General features: G+C 38.8%; 1 protein-coding gene across 1 annotated transcript in view; it reads right to left on the bottom strand.

Moving 5' to 3' along the window:
• The window catches only part of LOC117425590 (rap1 GTPase-activating protein 1-like), a 167,721-nt gene that overhangs the window by 113,346 nt on the left and 29,380 nt on the right, over positions 1 to 24,995 (bottom strand). The window contains exon 2 of the mRNA XM_058993376.1: positions 18,939 to 18,982. The gene's annotated coding sequence lies outside the window, so the exon portion shown is untranslated. The remainder of the gene's footprint in view (positions 1 to 18,938; positions 18,983 to 24,995) is intronic.

Here is a 24,995-nt window from a genome sequence, read left to right as displayed (position 1 = left end):
GAAAAAAGCTAAAAATAAGCACCAAAAAATGAAATGAATGAAAACCGAAAAACAGAAGCCCTAATTATATCCCCCCTCCTTGTCTCTCTCCCCAACTGGGATTTGGATGAATGTATTTCTCAGTTGAAAGAAACTTGCTTGCCTGGATGTCTCATCAATCAATCGGAATTGATCTAGATGCCTTGTGAGAGGCTTAGGAATCCAAACACAGCTAAACACGGTCTGGGAGTGCTAAGATACTTCAATAAAAAACTGCACTTCAGCTTTAAAAATGGATAGGAGCTCTGTTTATTTGGGATGGCATAAAATGGCTTCAACAACATTACAAATCTTTATGCTGGCTACTAATCTATATAAACACACTGCCTTGTCACTTCGAAAAGCTTACCATGGTAAAAGCATTGTGAAGCACAGATAAACACTGTACAGCCCAGACAGGTAAACTATGAGAAATGTAAACTATGAGAAATGCTTAGATTTACCCTGGGAAAAGCATAAGAAGACTGCAAATTACTCAACCATGGTCCACTTTTCTAAGGGGTGGGCAGCTAGATAAAAGGTAGAAGAAATAGGATGTATAAATAAAATGATCATAATAAAAAGGGTGTGTTTAATATCATTCACGTTATTCGGTTTCTAATTTTGGTTTTGTTTCCGTTTTTCATTACATCCTCAGCATGGTTCACAGTATTTTCTCTACTGCAGATCATATGAAGATGTTTCTAGTTGGTTCCCCACAAGGGCTTTTGCATCCTCAGTGAGACACTTAAGATAAGAGAACAATAAGATGATTAGTAGTCTCACCTTTAACACTTGTGTGTGCTTCCCTGTAATAAAACAAAGTATATTACACTGAATCTTGTTAGCAGCAGTAATGAACTCAAATTGCCCATCACAATGCAATTGTCAGCAGGGAAGCTCACACAGGTGCAGAAAGGTGATACAATAATCTAATTGGTATCGATCTCTTACACTTAGTCTGACACTGATGCATTGTTTGCTCATGGAAAACTGTGTCCTTACAACTTCCTGTTTACTTCCTGTGTGTTTGCCCAAACTGATCAAACCCGCCCAAGACTTCCTGTGTTGTTTGTGATTCCATTTTCTGTGAAGTGGGAAAGGGTTTTAAGGGAGAAAGATTTCTAGTTGACTATAAAGAAAAATCATTATGTAAGTACCATAGACTCACGCTTATTGGAACATTGGTAGTCCTAACTAACCTATATCTGAGCCATGCTTTCTGATAGCAGCTGTATAAACTACTATACGTGGTGTCTACAACATTTACAGCAGTAGGTATTTTTTTTTTTTTTTTAAGATTTTGGATGCAAGTACCAGAAACATAAAAAACAAGGCTAGTATGTTACATGTTATAATAAATATGCTAAAGAATGTCCTTACCAAGTTGCATCACAATCAGACACAAGGTTCTGTAGATACTGTATAGTTTACTGTATGTAAAAGTGTAAGTCTGACATGCTGTACATAACTACATACGGATGGGTGCCTCCGCTGTATACAGTATATCACCCAGAATATGAACAGGCTCCGGTACCAAGTAGTTTTGAGTTAGAGGCTATTGTATTAAAACAAAAATAGGCTGGGTGGTGCAGAAGGGTAATTCACTAGCTTTTCATGCCCATAGCTGCAGTTCCTAGGTTCACATCCAGCTCAGGTCAAAAGTGAAATTAGTTTAGTGGTGTTTACTTAGCCCGGTGGGGGAAGTCAGCATCTCAAAGCCAGCACACAATTCAGCAGGCTTGTCAGTCTGCTTGAGAGAGGCACAGGACTGAATAGGTGTGCAGGTCAGGACTGAGCGCCGTGCTCTCACTTGTAGAGCTGTGAGGGAAACTTCTCAGCCTAGCCAGCGCCTCACCTTTTATGAGCACTAACTAAGCTAAATAAAAGCAGCCAGTGCCACTTTAAAAAGCTTATTTATATGTGTTTTTCTGTGGCGAGTGAGAGAAGGCTGAAGCAGCACGGCGGTTAGTTCTGGAAACACTCCCCTACCACAAAAGAATAGTTGTGAATGACAGGAAACCGCTACATGCCAAACAGGAAGTGCTTTAAGTAGCAGGTCGGTTTGTTTTAATTAAGAAGCACTTCAGTCTTTTGACATGGAAGGGCATTGAGAAAAGTGCCTTCTTTATTCACAACACAGACTTTAAGGTGAACCGAACACCTTTGTTGAATGAATGCTTTCAGAGCGTGAACTGCGTAGGCCACTGCTGCATGAATGGAAACCGTTTGTGTTCACAGTTTAAGACGCTTTAAATGTGTCCAGCCTTCAGCAATGCAATAATTTTTTTTTTTTTATAAGTCTCTGTAGTGTGCTCTGAATTGCTCTTCAGTTTTAGTTGCCTGACACAAATCCATTTAACTTAGGCTACAGCGAGCATCATCTAGTGAGCTGCCACATTGAGTCATGTTTCATGTTGTTTATCTGGCAATACACTGCTGTGCAATTGATGGTGCTGGCGCTTACGAATATAAAGAAACCTACATTACATACTGTATGTCAGCAGCAGACAACTAGAACAGAAGGGCCTTAACACTGACTTATCAAATAATAGATTATTTGAGTAATTGCCATAACAAACAATTGCAATGATTGTAAATATCATAAAACAGTAAAATAAAAATATATATGAAAAGGTTTTGTGTCATTTAGCACTGAGACTGCCATTGGATTACTAATCAAATAGGTTCAGTGTTATACTGGAAAATAAATCAAATGTAGATACACATAATATATTAGATTTGTTTACTGGTGTTTGAGTTACCAAGAAAAAATGAATGAAGTCAAGAAATTGACTGCCATTTCTATATTCAGCCACACAGGGGCGCTGCTGGGCGCATCATTGTAGTCCATCTTGAGCAAAAGCCAACATTGATGTGTATTCATTGGTTTTCTTTTACTTGTTATTGCATTGACTCTTTATAAGATGCGGCCTCTTTTTTAAGGTGTTCTGGAGAATGTGACTGAGGCACTGATTACAAAACAAAGACAGAAAGGCAAATCCGAGAGCTTTTCTTACAACTTATTGATTACACTATGTAACACAATTTTTGTTCCTGGGTAGTAAGTGTTATTTCCTAATTGCTTATGCCTCAAAAGTATAGAAAATGGCTATTATTCCCCACAAACTTTGCTTTTGTGACCAGGAGTGATATTTTGAAATGTACCTATTTCCAATGAGAAAACGGGTGAATTTGTGTCTTTTCGTTCACATAAAGTCAGAAAAAAACAACATATGAATCCAAATTAACATGTATTTATACTAAAGTAATACAAAAATGACTACAAAAGATTTAGAAGTGAGTAGTTTTTCGAGATTTACGATTATACTGTAAATCACTTTCACGAATCAGCCCCCAAATGTAGTCTCCCATCATGTTCTCGTTATACTGTCCTTCATTGGCAGCTCATCCAGGAGCCTCAAAGCCGTGCTGCTCCATAATGGTAACAAGTACCCGTCTCTTCCCCTGGCTCACTCGGTGCACCTCAAAGAGGATTACAACAGCATCAAGACCTTGCTGGACGCCTTGAAGTATGATGAGTACTTCTTCCCTAAGCTGTCTGAGGCAAAGGTCAAAGCCGGTGTCTTCGTCGGACCACAGATAAAGAAGATCCTGGAGTGCAATGAATTCCCCAAGAAGCTCACTAGTAAGGAGAAAGCGGCTTGGAACAGCTTTGTCGCAGTGGTTCGGGGCTTCCTGGGCAATCACAAGGCTGAAAACTATGTGGAGCTGATTGAGACTCTGGTGAAGAACTATGGCACAATGTGCTGTAGGATGTCCCTCAAAGTCCATATCCTTGATGCTCATCTTGATAAATTCAAGGAGAACATGGAAGCGTACTCGGAGGAGCAAGGCGAGCGCTTCCACCAGGATATACTGGACTTTGAACTACCAAGGACAGTATAACGAGAACATGATGGGAGACTACATTTGGGGGCTGATTCGTGAAAGTGATTTACAGTATAATCGTAAATCTCAAAAAACTACTCACTTCTAAATCTTTTGTAGTCATTTTTGTATTACTTTAGTATAAATACATGTTAATTTGGATTCATATGTTGTTTTTTTCTGACTTTATGTGAACGAAAAGACACAAATTCGCCCGTTTTCTCATTGGAAATAGGTAAATTTCAAAATATCACTGTCCTGGTCACAAAAGCAAAGTTTGTGGGGAATAATAGCCATTTTCTATACTTTTGAGGCATAAGCAATTAGGAAATAACACTTACTACCCAGGAACCAAAAAAGAAAAAAAATGTGTTACACGGTGTTAGCTATGCACGTTAAAATCTAAAGCTCAGTTTAACCATGTATTAATGCGTGACACCTCCCTAGATTATTACACTCTGAATACACTCTGCTAAAGAATGTCCCTACCAAGTTTAACCCCAATCAGATAACAGGTTCTGTAGATGCTGTTTTGAAAAGAGCCTTGAAACAGAGTTTAAAGTTCTAAGCGTAAAACGTTGTCAGGATGTCAACAATGAAAAGAACAATTACAGGTATGTTATTTAAACAGTTGTAGCAACATGTGGGGATGTGTGACGCTACATTATTCGGAACCCTGCTACTTACTCTTTAATGTCACGGCTCCACCTAGTACGGTCTTCGAATGGCTAACCAGGTGTACAAGGTCATGCAGTCAGGGGAGCACAGGTTAGTGTCTTGGCTGTGAAAAGTTGCAGTGGATTCCACAGGGAGCATCACATTGGCTATTGTACTCCTGTGGGCCCTGTTGTCTCTGCACAGCACGACAGTGGCCCCTGCTGGCCAGACACCCAGTGAGCTCAAGCAAACCTGCAGTGCTGGCCTTTGTCCTCCAGGGGCTGATAGCTTGCTGACATTCACTGTCGAGCTTCTGGGTGTAAAGAGGCTTAGTTGTGGGAGATCGGAGGATGCCTACTTCAATTCTCCTGAGTTGTTGGGGGTAATTCCTCTAGTGGGGGAACATGCAAATCGGGCATTCTAATTTGTGGAAAAAACAGGGGTCAAATAATAGGGCTGATAGTAATAATAATAATAATAATAATAATAATAATAATAATAATAATAATAATACATTTTATTTGTATAGCGTTTTTCATTTAAAAATCACAAAGCACTTCACAAAGCAGTATACAAATTTCAGTAGACAAACAATAAGAAGAACCAATGATTTACAGAAAGCCAATCGAAAGAAGTATGTTTTAAGATTAGATTTAAAAACATCAACTGAGTCACAATTTTTCAAATAGTGTTGATGCATGGTATTGTGGTATTCATTATGGTATTCAGACCCCAAATGTCCTTTTACCGGATATAAGGAGCTGCTCTGTGAAAAACAAAAACAAAAACCTTTGCTGGAGTAAACCAGCCAGTCAGAGACACTGAAAGCATCCAGCCTCTGTGAATCCACCACGAGAACCCATTAGTCTTTTTTATTAATGACTTTTAAATGCTGTTTAAATGAATGAAGCCTTTAATCTAACAGATTGAGCTCCATTACCCAGCCTGCGTAGGTCTGCCCAGTACATTAATCCTGCAGAGTCTGACTTGGGAAGAATGGTGTGGGTTTGCTAAGATAGGGACACGTCTGCGATGAGGTTTGCATTAATAGCTTTTTCATAGGCAACCACAGAAAAAATGAGTTAGGAAAAGTTTGACTGAACTATGTTTAAAAGTGCACTCGATTAATCAACTTTCTTTGGAAAGTAAATCATTTTGGTATCCTCTAAAATGAATGCAAAGTCTATTTAATAGCATCCATTTTCTGCATGAATATCTTTTAGGTTTTCTCTGTCATATCATCAGTAATACTGGCAAGACGAGATGAGACAAGGGGGGTTGTGTCATCATAAATCTTTCCTGTCGTGCCATTCCATTCGTTATGTGGGTCTCAAATGTGCAGTTTTGAAAGAAGGATGTTATAGTAAACATGCATTTTTATTTTAAAACATGATCTATAGTTCTACACTATGAAAGAAATATCTGTTTGCGAACCAGACTCTCAGATAATGTCGTTTCACCTGGCTGGTGAAATTGTCCCCACTCTTTCAACAGCTTCTTTCCTGTCATTAACCAACCTGTACATGCTTTAGGTCAGTAGCAGGCTTTTACCTGGAAGACATGGCTGAGGTGAAATGACCTAGAAAGTGTAAAAGAGAGAAAGGAAAGAAAACGTTCTTTAACCGAATCTAATAGGACATCATGCTACAACATGTGTTTATTTCAAAACTACATGTTTGAGAAGTAGCTAATGGAAATGCAAAACAGTGAAGCATTTTGAAACTACTTTACAATCACTTTGATGGTAAGTTAATATATGGTCAACAAGTCATAAAGTAATACAAAAAGATCAGCACCGGGTCTGGCTCTTCAGGGCTACCTGATCAACTCAAAACTGATCATCCCATTGAAACACAGGACACTTTGTTTAAAGGCATTTGTATTCTTTTATATCTTTAAAAGGTGATGTAAACCAGCAATGGCTACAACCAGACACAGCTCTGCAAGAGAGTGCACCAAAATCCTGACCTGAACCACTCCTGACCTTCACACCACAATTATTTTGAATGATGGACTTATTTGCCCTGTTTGCAGGAAGACTACCTTTTCGCTGGTGGTCTGAGTCAGATTTGAGAGATGAAAAGTGGGTTAATTGGCTAGTTAACAAGTAAACAAAAGTAGCCCTTACAAAAAAAGACTGGGGAATGCAACATTGAAAGAAAATTCAGCACCACGGACAGCAGTCTTCTATGAAGCAGCTCTCTTGTCAAAACTGATTCATTAATGTATTCTGACTGTCTGTGGTTTAAGACACAATATGCCTTTTCTCAACTAATTAATGTGCAATCACTCCCTGTTGTCTTCACACTAGGGAGCTAGTTCAAAACCTGCAACGAAGTAAAAAAAACAAACACACTGCTTATGAGCTGACTGCTGTATTTCACAGTGCTAATTCCATTCAATTCAATTTGATCCGCACACCAATACAAACAATGAAACCAAGTAGCAATGGTGCAATCAGCGACCAAATTCCTAACTGAATACCATAAAGGTAATACATCAGCAATAATCCCTGCATTGATAACATTACTAAACAATGTGCAGACTCTTCAAATACAACTGCAATACAAATGCAACAGGAGGCTGTGTGGTCCAGTGATTAAAGAAAAGGGTTTGTAACCAGGAGGTCCCCGGTTCAAATCCCACCTCAGCCACTGACTCATTGTGTGACCCTGAGCAAGTCACTTAACCTGCTTGTGGCCCGTCTTTCGGGTCAGACATAGTTGTAAGTGACTCTGCAGCTGATGCATAGTTCACACACCCTATTCTCTGTACGTCGCCTTGGATAAAGGCGTCTGCTAAATAAACAAATAATAATAACTGGAATCATGTATATGTGTGTTATTAGTAATAGTAATATAATATGTGCCTTGAGAACACTATTATTCCAAAGCAAGAAGCAAAAAAGAAATGTAAACTATCACATAAAAGCCATGGCGATCGTTACTGCCTCTCTATTAAGTAGTGTGGAGCTGAGGTTTATGTAGGAACGAGAGTGTGATAGCATTAGGTACAGGGGTTTGTGATCTATTGCCCCAGTAGTGAACTTCATTGCGTTCTCACTACAGTATTAAAGCATAGTGTCATAGCAGTGTGATTATAATCAAAAGCAACACCATGCAGGACTGGATTCAAGTAAAAAGATTCATTCCTAACTATTCAATATCTGAGTAGTGCCAAATTAAGAAATACTAAAAGAAACAACAATTCAACGACAAACGTTTCCACTACAAGTCTTTGACATTGAAAATGACTTTCTCAAAAAGTTTGAGTTTCTTAATGTATTATTGCCAGGGTAGAGCTGCTGCTAAAGTAAGATCCAAGATTCTCAAACTTACATGCATCAGAACCACCAATCTCACGCTTGGCTTGCAGCTAATTCTGTTAAGGCTGCCAGCTCTCGAAGCACTCTGAACCAAAGTAAGCAATGAATCTGAAACTGAATGCAAATCTTCCTTTAAGACAGATAAGGAGCTGCTTCTCTCGCAGTGTAATTACCATTCTTGAGAGAACTGTACAACCTGTGCTCTCGCTTGCATCTGAAACACAGAGCCATGTTTCTGCATTGCCACGGCTGGGTGATGACACTTCAGCAGAGCTAACAGAAAGGGCAAGATTATTTTTATACATCCCAGAGCGAAGTGATTACAAAGTCTGTCTGCAAGAGTGCCCAAGAATACAAAATGTCCATTAAATCTGAACACCGGAGGTCTGGGGAAAGACAGGCGAGGGGGCAGTTAGGCTCTTTCTTGTGTCACAAAGCTATTAGAAAGGAAATGTCAGTGAACAAAACAGACAAGTACATCCCAAAGTTCTTTCCTGGAACACTTGCAGGGCCAGACAGTGCTGGAGGGGCTCATTTTTATGGATTGTATATGGACGTGGGGGGACGTGAGGGTGGTAGACTTGAGTGCCCTCTTATTTATTATGGAGAAAGTTGTCTTATAAGTGTCCAATTTAAAGGAGGCTAGAGGCAGGTGTAAAACCTTAAATTGCAGAATGTTTTTTTTTGGCAGAATTGAGTTGTCAGTACCTTTAACTATTAGGGGAAACACTGGAAGAAATATCCAAAAACCTGAAGCACACAGGTGATCTCTGACACTGTGTGGTAACATCCAGAAACAGACTGAATTGAGTACTGCAGATAGACTTGGAGTTCAGTTTGACATCACAGCACAGATGGAAAAACAGCATTACATAAGCAACTTAAGCTGTTCGAGCTGTGGTTTAAAATGGTATGCTCTGTTCTCATTGTATGTGAATGGGTCCTGGTTTTCAGTTTGAACCACAAATATAATATATTTGTATATGTGTTTTAGAAATGCCTGCCCATCAAGTCTTCTTACGCAGGGCCCTCAACAAAGATATTATAAGATGTGGTACTTACTGTTTGGAAAGAAAATATCTGAGCCAATAAAACTGATGGAAATTTGTTTAAAAATGTTCTAATTGCAGATTATCTGCGGCTTGCCTTTCGGATACCAGCCAGCTGTTCGTGACTGAAGTCACTAGAAGATGATTCAAGATAATTGACTCACAGCAAGCTGTTTACATTTCCCATGGCATTTATGTTACCAGTACAGTAAGGAACTGTATGTTTAGAATTATATTTACTTGTGCACAAGATGAGGTGTTGTTGCTTTTGTCTAATGGAGACTTCGTTTATAATAACATAATATTAATCCACTACTGTACCTATTAAGCTTATAATTTCCGCAGCATTGAAATGAAACATGTACTTTAAGTTTTAGTGGTTTATCAATGTCACAAGAGATGCTTGGCCAGGAGGGGACATCAATAATAATCATTTTAGTTAGAGACTTACTTACTCACTGTTGCCACAGTTGCAGAGGGGTCGAACCAGCTTGCATTAGAAATTCAGTTCTCTTTTCAGAAACATGGTTGAAAAAGGACATTAATCCTAGTAAATGGTGATCAGAAGCAGCAATAGGATATTAAACAGGTAGGAGATTAAATATTCTGAAAAGTAAGCCTTTAATAGCATCTGGTTTAATTTGATTTCTGTTTAATACTACTGCATGGCTCAAACCAATTCCATTTTCAAAATGATTATTCAAAGCAATTATTCAGTCAAGCAGACCTATTCTCCAGGTTGTTCCCATTTTTAAAGTAAAACGGTAAGTAAATCCCTGTGCTCAAGCAGGTCACCTTCCTTCAGACCCTGAAAAGTCTAATGAAAACGCAGACTACATGCGTGACAAGACAATCCTTGCTTATCGGACTCTTCAATACTCATTCTGCATTTGACATTTACAGAAATGTTAAGAAAATCGCAATCTCAACTCCCTCACAAAAACTATTTTTGTATTAAGTTCAAGATGATAACTTTGTCACCACGGGTACAATTTTGTTGCCTTCATAAGACTGATTAACTGCATGAAGCAATAAAGCTGTGCGTTTGAGCCCTCAGTCAGCATAGTGTTGCTCAGTGGAGTTATACAGCAACTCTAAGTCAGCCAGATAACCTTTATCTATGTATTCAATTGTAGGTTGGTGAATGAATCCAAGCAACAGAACAAAGGCAGTACTAAACCATTAGTGTGGGTATGCTTCAGCGCCTAGGTACTGGCAAATTAGTATGCATAGGTCTTTGTCTAATGTTTGTGTAGTGTAGAATAGCACTGTATCATTCATGAATTACATGATAAGCCAAACTGAGAATCAATGGAATGTAAAGTAATAAAAAAACTGCCCTGTACTATTTTGCATAAGAATAATGAAAACAGTACCTTTGAATACGGTATTGATGGAAGAGAAAATGCGCTTGGTTATTACAGCTTTTAAAATAACAACGTTCTTGCTAGAAGAATATGTTAGTGAGGATGACTCTGATATTTAATTCCTGTACCAAGTTGCTCTTTAAGTTTTTTTTTTATGGAACCGGTCACAGACGTCTATTTTTGTGTTGCATTTTAAATAGCTTTAAATACGTTTTTTTTTACTGAAGATTTATTCAAAATCTAGAGGGGATTTTCAAAAGTCTAAATGATAACTCCAGTGTTAATGAACAAATCGGCTCCTGTCATGACTTACATTTTGACACAATCCGCTGTGTTTAATCATTTTTAGAGACCCAATACACCAGATGGCATATTAGTAGGTAAGTATGTAAGACTACCTAGATAATTCAATATCTGTAGTTATGAAAACATTTTAGTCATTTCTATACTTATGGTTATGAATTGGATTTATTCACTCGTTTTAATCTAACCTTATGGAACGTTTGTTGTATTGCTAAAATGATATACAGTGCCCCTATTTGTTACTACCAAGAAATGGTCAATGCAACTATAGCCTAATCATCTGAACTCTGGATACGTACATTATATGACAACTGACCTCTACTGTAGATTTTCAGAGGAAATAATGAAATCTTGGTATAGAAAACAGCATACTAGAGTGGTGACTGAGGATTTGCAATGCGTCCTTAGCTTTTAACACTTGTATCTAATCCACACACGAACGAAGAACAGGCGTACAAGGGCACACAAGTCCACTAGGAATGTGATCGAGCGGACCCCTGGTTTACTAAAAATGCCCCATCTAAAAGCATTATGTGCGACGTAGAGGGACAGACACAGCCTGGGAAAGAGGAGGTGTCGCTGTCCCTGTACACTTCCAGCAGGTGATAACAGCACATTATTTTTCTTGATCTCGTTAGCATGCATTTTGATTAACGAGTTCCCCCTTATGTAATCGTTGAGATGTACGTGACCTGCGACAATTGAGCTTTTTACAGAGAAATTAGTTAATTAACAACCTCATCGACTCAATTTCCAAGCATTAACGGATTGATTTCATTAACAAATTCCGTTTGAAAATCACTTGCTACTAAAGCTGTTGTTACTATACCACGAGTTCCATACAATAACGCTGATTATTGAACCACCCCCCCCACTGTATTAACACTGGCTCTTGTCAACTCCCCTTCCCTGATCTAGACGAATGTCATGATTTCATATTAAAAGATGTATTTCAATAAAGGGTTCAAATAAAAAGCAACATAATGAGACAAACATACGGCCAAAATGACTGAAACAGACACGTACAGACTGCTAGACAGGCATACAGAGGGTGTCAGCATTTAGATAACAAACTGACAGGATGACTAGACCTGGCACTGGAAGACCAAAGAAACAACGCAGGTACAGAAACAGACTTGAAGAGACAGCAGATAGATTCCCCGACAGGCAGATATATAGATAGAGATGCTGAGAGAGGGCAGACAGAATCAGCTTTGGCATGCTCTTGTCACTTTAATGAACAATGCCCTTGTTCAGTGGTTTTCTCCAGGGCAAAGGTTCTCTCTCTCTCTCTCTCTCTCTCTCTCTCTCTCTCTCTCTCTCTCTCTCTCTCTCTCTGTCTCTCACTGCAGAATGTTACCCAATTTCATTGGCCTTTGTTCTGTGGTTTGTAAACAGCAAAGGATCACTGGCGGCCTGTTTCGAGTTCAAGATAAGCGTTTCCATTATTGTCTAGTTTAATTAACGAATGCAAACCTCGACACTTCGATTTGAAAACTGTGTTGTATTTTTTAGGTAATGGCAAACTTATAAACACAAAATATTGATTAAATATTATAGTTTTGTAAAATGAACAGGTGTTAAACAAAGTAAGGAGTAAATGCTTTTAAAAAGTAGACAAATGGTTGGGCCACTGCCTTTATCATTAAGAGTGAGAAGGCTTACACCTACTGCAAAAAAATCTCAGCAAAATTCCCACCACTGCAAAACCACTGTGTCACCATGTAAATCAATTAGCTACAGTCTGATTCAATTAACAACTAAATGAGTTTGTTGGTCTGAGATTAGCCCTCAGTGGACATTATTGCAGATCACAAAACCAACACCACACAACTGGCAGGGAATTGCTTGAGTCCTAGGACTGAATGGCAAGTCAAGAATGAGCTATAAAAACAAACAAAGCTAAATGGATGAATATCTAAGCCTCAATTACACACTGACATGTTGTACCATTATAACATAGTTCAAGAAAAATGAAATTGCAATACTTTGTAAACCCTCTGCAAGTGGAGAGATGTATCTGTACTTGACATATATGTGATGCAGAATGGATATAATAACAGAGAACAGGCAAGCAATTTACAAAATAAGTTGAATTTCTTCCCAGGAGCAGAAACATAAATACTGCTTGTCTTTGCTAAAGCACTTATCGCATGCTTCAGCGGTCTCTTGCCTATAATAATGAAATGTCAAGGCATGAATTACACAGAACCAGTGGTGCAATCGAAATGTGCTACAGTGTTTAACTACTTGTAGAGGTTGTCAAGAATTCAGATTATGTTTTTGTTTTTGTTTTGTATTGTGCATTAAAGTTTAAGTGAGACCGGCTACTGAACCAAGGCAGATTGCTCTACCACTTGCGTCAATGGCTTACTCACTGTGGCGAATCGGTTCTGTCTTGAAGTGATGTGAAAGAGCTGTGTTAGATTTAGAATTAGATTTAGATTAGATTTACAATTGATTTTAAGGTTTTGCTCTCTCTATGCTGGTATAGAGACTGGAATCGTGTCTCAAGAGCCAAGAACCACACTTGCTGGTGAAGCTACCCCAAGAAAAAAAGAAAAAAAAAGAAACTGAAGTGACAGCAGTAACCATGTGATCCAATTTCCAACTCTAGCTAGTCACCAGTAGTTGCTGATATTTCTGTCACCCACCCACCCACCCACTTACAACCCATTCCTTGAAATATATAAAAACACTGTAATTTTGAATGGGAAATGGCATGTTCAATAACAAAGGACTGGCAAAATGATAGCTACTCGTAATTGCATCAAGTTTCTTTGTACTGTGTAGGAGGTACAGTTTTACGTTGCAGCTGGTCTCCAGCACTGACACGGAACTATAGGTTAGAAAGCCCTGCTGTATTAAAGGGGCTACCTGTCTGCTTAATATCAATCTGTCTCTTTGAAAGTGAAAGGGTTTGACGCCAAAGTAGCGGATTCCTGTACAGCAAAATATGCAATTATTAAATAATGTTTTGGTAATACAAGAACATTCTGTTCTTAAGGGAGAGGTTTTCTCTAGCTGATTATAAATAGGGGAACACTTTTTATTTATTTATGAAGCTGCCATCAATAAAGGTGGGCTTCATGTGTCCAGCCAGAGAGTCTCATCCCGGGTTCTTGTTACATGGCCTAATCTCTCCCATCACTTAGGCATGGTGTTATTGTATTTCTTGCTCTTATTGTATTACTTGTATTGTAACACTTGAAATGTATTTGCTTACGATTGTAAGTCGCCCTGGATAAGGGCGTCTGCTAAGAAATAAATAATAATAATAATAATAATAATGGTGGAGCGCTCAACCAGGGCTAATGTTTATTGTTGGCTGCTTTCAACTCCAATTTGATTCGTGCCAGTATAAATCCTAACCTATTCATACCGTATAATACACAATTAGTTATCTTGGTAAAGTTGATAGTTGGTAAAGTGATTTGGAAATCGTGCCTTTAGAATATAGGGCCCAAGCATTATCAAAAGGGACGCCATGGTCCTTTTAAGGGCATGTTGAAGTCAGATCAATGAGAGCTCATCTCCACCTCACACCCTCCCTCCTCCCTTCACTGAGCGAGGAGGAGTTAACATGATGAGTATTGATCAGGTCATTCAGAGGCTGAGAACACAGGCTTCAGGAACCTTCCTCCCCCCGGGCCGTCTTTCAAAACGACAACAAAAACAAACACAATTGATTGGTTCCGACTGCTGCAGTCCAAGCGGCTGTCTGCAGGGGCAGTGAATTTATGGCGCAGTATCTCTGCATGTCAAAAAGCTCTTTAAAAAAGAGCTTTTTGACATGTTTAAGAAGGCTGTCACCTGCACGTGGCATCAGATGACATATGCAAGGGCTTGACGATGAAGTTTATAAACCGCTATGAGTTTAACAGAAGCATGCCTATTTGGGTCACACACTAGATTGCATTAGGGAAGGAAGCTTGTTTCTCTATAAATAAAAACCCTGATAGGGAATTTAATCCAACTGGACTGTGACAGTAGGATTCACAGCATACATAAAAAACTTGAGAAGTGATGTTATCCCAGCACCTCACACAACCTGGAGTGCATTATTCCTATTATACAATGACTGTAAAAAATAGCAAATACGACTCATGTCATGTTTGAAACTGATTTTAATTAGAAAAATGTGGAAATAACATTCTGCCTTGTAAAATGGTTCATGTTTTCCATTTACAACCGTAGTAAAGTATGGACTCTGACGTTCTAATAGATACACTAAAGTGTTATTTCTGTTTAAAATGAGTTAATAACAGTAGGACTTCTCAAGTTTTTTATGTATACCGTGAACACATTGTTGGCAGTGTTGAACTCTGCATTTGACAGTACATTAATGTTACGGCTCGGGGCGGTTCATTTAAGTGTCTGTTTAAGCCCGCTCTGAGCCCCATGTAACTGCTTATGCCATACTCTCCGGAGCTATTTCTGACAACGGCATAAAACTGTAGTAGAACTGTATTACTGTATTTCTTTTCAAGTCTATATTTATTATCTCACTCACCCAGTCAATAAAAACTTTGACTGCCCAGTTGGTTTGTCATTTCGTGGATGCTTCATTTCTGTCAGAGTTTACCTTGTCTAGTCCCTCAGAGTCAATCTCCATTGAGAGGTGCTGTCTGGTCTCCTGGCTGCTCTGTGTTTGAAGGCTCCTTGCCAAACAAGGTTTCCACAGTTGTCATGTTGTTTAAGGTAAAATTCACTTCAGGAATTGTGTAATTTATTCTGTGTTATTGACAGTTGTGGTGGATTGAGTGAGGTTTTCAGTGAGGAGGCTGCCGGTACTAGATCCCAGCATACCATCACGGGTCTAGGCTGACCAATCAGAGCTCAGGAATTTTTCTTGCCATTGTATAATATGGAATAATATACAGTAAAGCCTGTCAGGAGAGACCACACATGGGAGTCAGCAAAGTGGCTGCTTGTAAGAGGTGGTCCCTCTTCAGAGTTTAGCTGTGAAATGGGCACTTTTACGATGAACAAAGAGGCTACTATTGTTACCGATGTTTGCTTCTGAGATGACAGAAGCATTTTTACCACTTCTTCTTCTTCTTCTTCTTCTTCTTCTTCTTCTTCTTCTTCTTCTTCTGTGTTGTTGAACAGCTCTAAAAGTCGGCTGTAGCCCTTTTGAATGGCAAATGCTTTCATGTCTCTAATCATATTCTTGGCTTCAGGCACTGAAATATATTTTTTTCTGGGATTTCAGAGGCAGTAATGCAGAAACTGTAATGAGCAAATGAAAAAATCTTTATCTGAAAACTTCAAAGAAACATGACTGTTAATCGGAGAGCGATTTCTCCTCCAGGTTTGTTTCAATGGATGAGAGTAAGAAAAATCGCTGGTTGCAGGTGGCAACTCTTCACAGTAACATTATAGAGAAACAGCGTTCCCTGGCCTCTGCAAGTAGTCTCTCATGACAGGTGGTGAGGTGGTCGCTAAGGCAGGCTTTACTGTAATATGTTAGTTAGACACCAGTGAGTTTTATTTAGTACAGAATTTAATACTGACAGTGCAGCAAAATCAGTGTGAAAAAAATACATGTATGTTCATGGAGTGCTATGTGCAAAAAGATTTACATGTTACATTATAATTATGTGTAAGTACACATGCATTTACTATGTAACTACTGTGTGAATACACATTAATTAAAGATCCAATGTAAAGTGTTACCAAATTTTTGCTGCTGGTGGAATCCATCCAGGATGGCAACATGCATGCAAATACAAAACTTAAATGAACAGCAGTTCTGCAGTGGTTTGTTTTCCCAACATAACTTCACATGAGTAAGCAAATAAAAAGGTTGCTTCTGACCCAAGAGGGTTCTGGTATTCATATGTTATTTGCTAATTAAATACATAGGGTGGATTTATTCTTCTGTAAAAATGTTAACATGTTAATACTCAAGGCTTATTCAGACCATTTATTTTCATTGCCCTGATGTTTTATTCAATAGAAACAAAATTCCTCCCACTGGTCAATATCTCAGCAACAATTTATAAAAATAGGCTTTTGAAATGTAGAATTTACTGTCTTTATAGCTGCAGTGATCTACAAGCAAGTCCAATTTTAAATGATGTCTGTTTGCTACATTCATTCATAGGTTTCTGTTCAACTGATTTTCCAAAACAGTAAAACATTTAGGCCAGTCAAAGGACATACAAATGTGGCTTTAAAAGAAGGGAGACCTTATACACAGAATTGTACGATACGATAGGTTTCTTATTATTTAAAAACGTTTTGGAAGCACAGGGAGGTCGGAAGCCAGTTTCCAAACAATTGGACACGGGTGCTTAACACATGTGTATATAAACTGAGGGTGAGTGAGGGATGTGGAGTGTGGAGGTGGAGTGAGGAGTGTGGAGTGAGGGGTGTGGAGTGTGGAGTGTGGAGTGAGGAGTGTAGAGACTACCAGGGATACGATAATGCATGACAGGAGCATGACAGAGAATTCAGGGATCTTCCCTGGTCTTCATCATCACCCCCTGTGACAGAGACAGAATGAATCTTGTTGATAAATTTCCCTCCCGACCTGTGAGGGTGCTGTGTAATGGGAACAGAGTGCCCTGGACTGGATGGCTAGACAGTTCATTCCCAGGGTTAGGGCGGAAGTCGGCCATCTAGAAGGGGGGCACCGCAGCACTCCTGCACCTGCACACTGTTAACCACTTTGCCACACCCCCATATTAAATACAGATCCAGGCAGTGCGTATTCTCATTTATAACAATACACATTTGACCCAGATTGTCTGAATGCTGCAATATTAAACTGCCTGAATAATAAGCGTGTCAGTGGACCAAGACCACGACAGCGTGACACATAATCAGAAGAAATTCAAATCAATTTAATGAGCGAAGAGGATTTAGTGCTTGTGAGCATTCTGGACGCATTGTTCTAAGCAGCTTCTTGACATCTGGATGGAGATTTTGAAGTATAGAATGCAGTGGTACATATATGACGGAGTAGTCTTGGGTTGCATCACATACCATGTGCAGCTCCTTGTCCAGTACCTTCTGTATTCCACCCTAGCACTGTAATATTGAAGAACAGTGTACCACAAGTATACTGTGCATATAACATACAACCTGTATACCTGTATACTGTGACTTCAAATCACAATGAAGAGGGAGCAATACCAGAACATACTGTACAGAAATCCCTTCATAACTAAATATTATCAGGCATCTTTTATTTTTGCAACACTGACAATGATTTTTGGATGAGTGTGCCATAGCAAAACAAGTTATGCAGGCTTTTATTAAACAGTGAGAGATAGTTTGCACTTTCCGAACAGTCAGATGGCCCGCCAGAGCCTGATCTACGCAAATATAATTCCCTTTCATAAAAAGGAATTATTGATCATTTCAGGGAAACCAAAGCGCTCAATCAAATCTGGTTTCATAGAGACGAGAGGAAGCAGAAGGTAATGGATTGATAATCACAATATAGCGGCAGGCTGTATGGGGGGGGGGGGGGGGGTGCAACTGGGACAGGGATCAATTGCAGCAAGCTACCACAGCTAGACAGTGTTCTTTCTTCACACCGTCGCTACACTGAAATGAGGTTTGATTTATTTAAGAGCCGATCCTTGCAGACTTGTAATTTCGTTTTTCAGACAGTGTCAACCCTCCTGGCTCCTTTCTGTCAGATATATTGAATAAAAGATAGTTAAGGAGGACAAATAGAAAGGGGCTATTAGCCAACCTGTAATGGCAACACAATGGAATGGGTCTTTGGTATATACACGGATTATTGTAGCTGTATATATTAGCTCATATCATTGGGATACCACCAGGGTCGTCAAAGTAACTATGTGTTGTAGTTGTTGGTTGGCTTGGTTGACTTCACTATCCTTTTGTGGGTGAAAATCAACCTGACCAATGTTATCATCTGTTCACACAGTATTTCAAATTGGCTGAATCAGTTCGACAGAAGGTGTGAGGTTCCTTGCCAAAATAACGTTAGGTAGAATATTATTCCACTCTCCTCATGTTCAGTTACACAAGCCGCAGGTAAAGCAACACGCTGCGTTTACAGTGACAGATCTGAAATACATTCAAATTGCATTTTTACTTTTTATGTGGTTCTTGTCCTAATTGCCTAATATTAATAAACTAATTACCAACAACAGCACTTTACTAACTGCGAGTTCAACTCTGTTGCCCGTAACAAAGCACCTTTCCCGCCATTTGAGTTTGACGTCAGTGTTCCAACAAGCCTAACTCTAAATGGTGCAGTGCTAGAACACTGATCAGGCGTCTTAATAGATGCTTATTATAAAGATACCCAACTCTGTGTTCTACAAACAGTGCATTTCTTACCTTTGTAGTTTCTGTCTTTGTTCTTCAAAAGGTCCTCTTCAGTTCTGTAAAGTAACATAAAAACAACTTATTTAGTCGTTTTGTTTTTCTTTATAAGCCCTTTTCACAGAATAACTGAAATAAAGCAACTCTCATCTGTTGAGGAATCTGAGAATGTATTTATCAGTGGGCTGTATAACCCGTATAATGTACTATAAAACTCACGGTAAGACTCATATGTCTAACATTTGTATTATATTCACCTGCAAGGAACTCCGATTTAAAGGTGCTGTTTGTTAAATGCAACCTAGTCACATGTTTTCTTAGATCGTATCAATAACTCAGTGTTATGTGGTTGTAAAATAACTGACTGTACAGCTGATCCTCCCAGCAAAACCTGGAATTGCTAGACTCTGATTAAGTTTTATGCTAATACAGCTTCATCATATATGCATAATCATTGTTCCCTGCCAGTCCATTACGTCTCACACATGCAGTTCTATTTTAAAAGGGACATAATAAGTGCTCATGCATGGCGGTGTGTTAACAGGCTGTGTGGTCCAGTGGTTAAAGAAAAGGGCTTGTAACCAGAAGGTCCCCAGTTCAAATCCCACCTCAGCCACTGACTCACTGTGTGAACCTGAGCAAGTCACTTAACCTCCTTGTGCTCCGTCTTTCGGGTGAGACGTAGTTGTAAGTGACTCTGCAGCTGATGCATAGTTCACACACCCTAGTCTGTAAGTTGCCTTGGATAAAGGCGTCTGCTAAATAAACAAATAATAATAATTTAACAGCAGTTAACAAACATCTCCCATTTACCCTGACAGCACTGCAGTTACACCAATGTACCCCGGGCCAGGGGAACTACTGGAGTTGCCACCAGTGGCCACATGTATCTCATTTAACTTGTGGCACAATAATACACAAGGGCCACCCACAAGCATCAGCTGCTGCATCTAACTCCATACAGAGAAATACAGACACAGACAGCAACCCTGATCATGCAAGTTAATATGCTGAGTGTACAGGGTTTCTTATTGTATCAGCAATGTTATCTCGTGCTGTTTGGACAAAGAGGACCACAAATCTGAGCTGCTCAGAAAATAAGAGACACCCTACATACAATATAATAACTTAACATACATCATAATATATATATATACAGACGTGCTCAAATTTGTTGGTACCCTTACAGCTCATTGAAATAATGCTTCATTCCTCCTGAAAAGTGATGAAATGAAAAGCTATTTTATCATGTATACTTGCATGCCTTTGGTATGTCATAGAATAAAGCAAAGAAGCTGTGAAAAGAGATGAATTATTACTTATTCTACAAAGATATTCTAAAATGGCCCGGACACATTTGTTGGTACCCCTTAGAAAAGATAATAAATAATTGGATTATAGTGATATTTCAAACTAATTCGTTTCTTTAATTAGTATCACACATGTCTCTAATCTTGTAATCAGTCATTCAGCCTATTTAAATGGAGAAAAGTAGTCACTGTGCTGTTTGGTATCATTGTGTGCACCACACTGAACATGGACCAGAGAAAGCAAAGGAGAGAGTTGTCTGAGGAGATCAGAAAGAAAATAATAGACAAGCATGATAAAGGTAATGGCTACAAGACCATCTCCAAGCAGCTTGATGTTCCTGTGACAACAGTTGCAAATATTATTAAGACGTTTAAGGTCCATGGAACTGTAGCCAACCTCCCTGGGCGCGGCCGCAAGAGGAAAATCAGCCCCAGAGTGAACAGAAGGATAGTGCGAATGGTAGAAAAAGAACCAAGGATAACTGCCAAAGAGATACAAGGTGAACTCCAAGGTGAAGGTACGTCAGTTTCTGATCGCACCATCTGTCGCTTTTTGAGCGAAAGTGAGCTCCATGGAAGAAGACCCAGGAGGACTCCACTTTTGAAAGAAAAACATAAAAAAGCCAGACTGGAATTTGCTAAAATGCATATTGACAAGCCACAATCCTTCTGGGAGAATGTCCTTTGGACAGATGAGTCAAAACTGGAGCTTTTTGGCAAGTCACATCAGCTCTATGTTCACAGACGAAAAAATTAAGCTTTCAAAGAAAAGAACACCATACCTACAGTGAAACATGGAGGAGGCTCGGTTATGTTTTGGGGCTGCTTTGCTGCGCCTGGCACAGGGTGCCTTGAATCTGTGCAGGGCACAATGAAATCTCAAGACTATCAAGGCATTCTGGAGCGAAACGTACTGCCCAGGGTCAGAAAGTTCTGTCTCAGTCGCAGGTCATGGGTCCTCCAACAGGATAATGACCCAAAACACACAGCTAAAAGCACCCAAGAATGGATAAGAACAAAACACTGGACTATTCTGAAGTGGCCTTCTATGAGTCCTGATCTGAATCCTATCGAACATCAATGGAAAGAGCTGAAACTTGCAGTCTGGAGAAGGCACCCATCAAACCTGAGACAGCTGGAGCAGTTTGCTCAGGAAGAGTGGGCCAAATTACCTGTTAACAGGTGCACAGGTCATTGAGAGCTACAGAAAACGTTTGATTGCAGTGATTGCCTCTAAAGGTTGTGCAACAAAATATTAGGTTAGCGGTCCCATCATTTTTGTCCATGCCATTTTCATTTGTTTTCTTATTTACAATATTATGTTGAATAAAAAATCAAAAGCAAAGTCTGATTTCTATTAAATATGGAATAAACAATGGTGGATGCCAATTACTTTTGTCAGTTCCAAGTTATTTCAGAGAAAATTGTGCATTCTTCGTTTTTTGTGGAGGGGTACCAACAAATTTGAGCACGTCTGTGTGTGTATATATATATATATATATATATATATATATATATATATATATATATATATATATTTAACTTTAGAATTGTACATACTTTAAACACTTAAAATGACTTTCTTTTTCTTCTTTCCCTTGACAAATCATTGAATCCTGCCCCTCAACTAGATATTCCAGCAAGCATCCAGTTTACATGAGAAGATCTTACCTGAATGGGTCTAAGCTATGGAATAATGTGGCTAACAGACAGCAAATCATTAGATTACATTTCATTCTAAAACTAATTATGACATTGAGATGCTGCAACATGAAATGAGCCACAATGTTGAACATTCCAATTTTTTACATTTCCTTTGACATCAGAGCTGTATAATTGCTTTGCTGGAGGTGGAACAACATTGTGCTGCAAGTTGAAATTGATTTTGGGATGTAATGATTGGGATTCTCAATCTTACAGAGCCTCGGGGACTGATGGAGAAACGCTGTTTTGAATCAAAGGGAAAATACAGAGGAATAGAATAATATTAGTGGTATAAAACTAGGAAGGAAATGGAAATGGTGTTTTAATGGGAGTGTAAGATGGTTTCTCAGATAGAATAGTTTATAAGTTAATATTTCATGTGTAGGGGGTCTCTTAGGAGAGAGGATTTCAAAGCAAAAGTTTGTCTGGCTGCTCATTTCTGGTATCAACCTCATTAACTACTATTACACATAAAAAAGTGTTATCAAATGTTATATGAACAGGATAGGATCTATACACAAGAGGAAATTTGACAAACCCTTTAGGACTTTAACAGATAAAACACCCCCTGATACAAAAACAATGAAATCGGTGTATAGCCAATAAACACCAGAAAAAATGGTTACTTAATTCACGCTGACTTCACCCCTTTCCCATTAAAAAAAACAAAAACTATTACAAAAAACGAAAAACAAAATTTGCTCAAGTAAAAGTCGACCTGACCTCATTGTGAGGGCGAGATTCGGGTATAGAAAATTGCTCCTAAAAAATTGCCGATTTTCAAGTTACTTATAAAATTGTATAGTTAACTTGAAATCTCCAACTGTTTAAAAGCTGAAAACAATTAAAAAGGTCTAATTAAGGTAATGAATAGTTCAATTAAGGGTTTCATTAAGTAATTGAGAACTCAGTTGGAATGAAAACCAGCAGACACAGAGATCCCCCAGGACCTGGATTGGGAAACCCTGTCTTAGATAACTAAAATAGACACCTTTAAGTCTATCTGTCCTCATGTAACAGAAATACATCTTTATGTGTAAATGGCATTGGTTTGTAAAATGATGTTCTGAATACATTTATTATATACTGCTCTATTATTAATATACAAGTAAAACATGTAGTTAATTTTGTTTTTAATCATTGCCATTGTCAGTTTCATTGAAAAGAGGGAAAAGGTTGCTGAAGAGAATACTGTTAAGAAGCTGAGGTACTTGGTCGATTCTGATGTCACCATTTTGAATGGACTTGCAGTTGAATGGAATTGTAAAAGGTGCCTCAGGTATGATTTTTTAAAGCAGGTGACGTTAACCGTGCTGATATGGAGAAGAACACAGCATGGTAAAAACTGAAAGACATGGGCTGACTAGGGTTTCTCCATGATGTGTCGTGGGATACAGAAGGTGAAACGTGCACTCTGATTGGCTGGAATATCCAAAGCAGTCAATAATTCATAATATGTAACATATTCATAATTTAAATATATTCATAATTTAAAGAATAATTAGGGCTTTTTTACCATTCCCTTTTATTTCATTTTGAGTGGTTTCTTTTGCAAATATTGTGTTTAAATCCATTTTTGAATAAAAATTATTTTTGTATACACAATACCTGTTTACTAGATTGCTCTTACAACAATACAAAAACGTTGATCTAGCCTGTGTTGCATATGTCTATCCAGAAAGACAAAGTGGTACTAGAGCTGGAGTGATGCTCCTGGAAGATCAAAATGCCTTAGCACAGAGTACTAAAAACTGAATTAAACACTGTATGCATAATTGCAATAAGAACCTCTCAGAATAATATGAAACCTCATAAAAATGTAACAGGTATGATCGTAATTGAAAAGCTACTCTTCACAAACGCACATATCTGTGCTATAAAAACACATTTGGGTAATATAACCGTATTGTATTACATTGGGTCAGTTATAATTCATTCAGGTCGTATGACACACCATGTTGAGATCACTTATAATGATAATTATATTCCCGCATTGAAGTCAAATCAATATGCGTCTTTAGGGTTCAAGATCATCACAAGTGTGTAAGTGCATTCCTCCCTTTAATAAAACAATGACCTTCAGAAGCCAGGCTCTTCACAATTCTAAATAAGGTTTTTAATGTGGAACTGCAGTACCACTTGTAAAGGTTACTGTGAAGGCCATGCTGAAACCGAGCCTTTAGGTGTGCTTATGGGAGGTTATAAATATGTATTGTACACTCAAAGGAAAGGAATAGCATATAAAGAAGTACTAGAATATATTAATTAGAGGCAGCGTTAGAGTTGTGTCCCATAATTATAAGACCTTTGGAGTGGGCCTCCTTTTAATTCCAAGTAAACGGTACAAAGACAATGGCTTGCAATTGGATTTGGCCCACATGCATACAGCAAAATGTCACGATTCAAAGAAGATGGATATGCTGCATCAGGAACTGTCTTGGACTGGGGTGGACAGGTGGTGAGGTAATGCATATTAGTACACATAACTGCAAAGTTTTGTTCCATTTGGGCTTGGGCAAAAAATGGCTCTTATTGCAAGCCTACAAATCTGAAACTTGTGTGACCTACATGAAAGCTAAATGCTTGATAACAATACTTCTCCGGCAATACACCCCTGGTGTAAAGCTCGGCAGGAAAATAACAACGATTTGTAAACACAAACAAATAATAACACGTTATCCGCTCCCACAATACTACTAACACAAATCACCGGTCCGGGTGCGTGCAGTAGTGCTCAAGGTGGGTGATAACAAATAACAGTGACTGTGGTGTTGTTGTTCCGGGTAGTGCTGGCCCAAGGCGACAGCTCCGGAGACGTGTTAGCCGTCTAGTGAATTCACAAACAAAAGACAATTACTAACAGTGCTACAAACAAACAAAACACTCACGAATATTTATTATTTATTTTTGGGAACTCTCCCGGTCCTTCCAGTTCCGTGTGTCTCTGAAACCAAGCGAAGGGCCCGATTACAAGTCTCTGTCCCCTTTTTATGCTGTCACGCATGACCCCTTGGTAAACTAATGCAGCTGCCTTACAATCAGCGGCTGCTACATTGTT

This window comes from Acipenser ruthenus, chromosome 20 (genome assembly GCF_902713425.1).
Source record: "Acipenser ruthenus chromosome 20, fAciRut3.2 maternal haplotype, whole genome shotgun sequence".
NCBI classification, from domain to species: domain Eukaryota; kingdom Metazoa; phylum Chordata; class Actinopteri; order Acipenseriformes; family Acipenseridae; genus Acipenser; species Acipenser ruthenus.
This window is presented reverse-complemented; position numbering and strand designations above follow the sequence as displayed.